Raw genomic sequence first — 1815 nt, 5'->3', positions numbered from 1 at the left:
CGGAAGATGCCATTTTGAACTTGTTGGACAATCTTGTAAGGTCCTTCCTAGTTCGGGGTGAGTTTACCTTGCTTCTTGGCCCGGCCAACTGCTTCCATTTTCCTCAGGACGAGATCTCCCTCTTTCAATGGCCGCCTAGCCATTCTCTTGTTAAATTCTCGAGTCATTCTTAATTTATAAAGTTGCATTCTTAACAGAGCATTGCCCCTTACTTCAGGAACCTATGCAAAGCCGTCCGGAGAGCATCCTAGTTGGCCTCCTCTGAAAACAACATGACCCTCAGAGTTGATTCCTCAATTTCAATGGGGAGGACGGCTTCTGAGCCATAGACGAGCATGAATGGGGTTTCTCCAGTTGAGTTCTTGGCTGTTGTTCTAATCGACCATAGAACCAAATGTAACTCTTCTACCTACAATCCTTTTGCATTGTCTAACTTCTTTTTTATTCTATCTGATAAAATTTTGTTGAAGGCTTCAACTTGCCTATTGGCCTGGGGGTGAGCAACTGCAGCAAAGTGGACTTTAATACCCTGGTCAGCCAGCCATTCACGGAGCTTGGGTGTTTCAAATTGTGGCCCATTGTCAAAAATAATGGACCGAGGCATCCCAAACCTTGTAATGAGGTTCTTCCAAACGAACTCCTTTACGTCGTTGGTAGTGATTCCTCTCATTGCTTCAGCCTCCACCCATTTTTTTAAGTAGTCGACGGCTACTATAACAAATTATTTCTGGCCGGCCGCCACAGGAAATGGGTCGACGATATCCATCCCCCATTTGGCAAAGGGAAGGGGAAAAAGAAACGGAGTTAGGTAGTTGGCATACCTTTGACAACTATCACACTTCTTTGCATAAAGCAATGCGTCCTCCTTCAAGGTCGGCCAGTAATAAGCCGCCCTTAAGGCCTTCTCTCCTAACGCCCTTCCCCAAATATGGGAAGCACAAGCCGCTCCTTCATGCAGCTCTTTCAGGAACTCCAACCCGTCCTCTCTAGTGATGCACTTGAGGAGAGGCCGATTAATGGCTTTCTTGTAAAGATTTTCATCCCTAGCCTTTACATACTTGGCCTCCAAAGAATCAGTGGGCAACCGTCCTGTTTTCTTATACTCTATGATGGGGCTCATCCATACATTTTCTCGGCTGAGAAATAAGACCTCCTTTTGATCAATACTTTTGGCCGACTTGGTCTCCCAGAACACAGTTCTTGGCATATCTCCTTCGGCCGAACTGGCTAGCTTGGAGAGAGCCTCCGCTTGATGATTTTCCGTCCTTGGTACTTGGTCGAGCACAAACCTTTTTAGCATTTTAATTTCTTCCTTGATCAAATTCATATATTTAATTATGGACGCTTCTTTGCATTCAAAATCTCCATTGACTTGATTGACCACCAGCAGAGAATCCGTCTTTGCTTCAATTTCCAGAGCTCCGATCGCTTTGCACATTATAATGCCGGCTAAGAGAGCTTCATACTCTGCTTCATTGTTTGACGCCGGGAACTGAAATTTCATAGCATATTCAAACTTGTCTCCTTCAGGTGATAGGAAGATGATCCCAGCTCCACAACCATTGGCAGTGGACGACCTGTCTACCATAAGAGTCCAATGCCGCTTTCCTTCTGTTGGGTCATGGACGTAGTCTATTGCAGGCCGAGTAAGCTCTACAATAAAATCGCCCTTTAATCGCTTTTCGAGGCTCAAACGATAAATCAAACATATTGAGCTCCACGACCCACTTTAGCATTCGTCCAGAAGCATCCATCTACTGCAAGACTTGCTTCAACGGTTGATCAGTATAGACAAGGATATTGTGAGCAAGGAAA

Source organism: Beta vulgaris, chromosome 9, assembly GCF_026745355.1.
Source record: "Beta vulgaris subsp. vulgaris cultivar EL10 chromosome 9, EL10.2, whole genome shotgun sequence".
Taxonomy (NCBI): domain Eukaryota; kingdom Viridiplantae; phylum Streptophyta; class Magnoliopsida; order Caryophyllales; family Amaranthaceae; genus Beta; species Beta vulgaris.
This window is presented reverse-complemented; position numbering follows the sequence as displayed.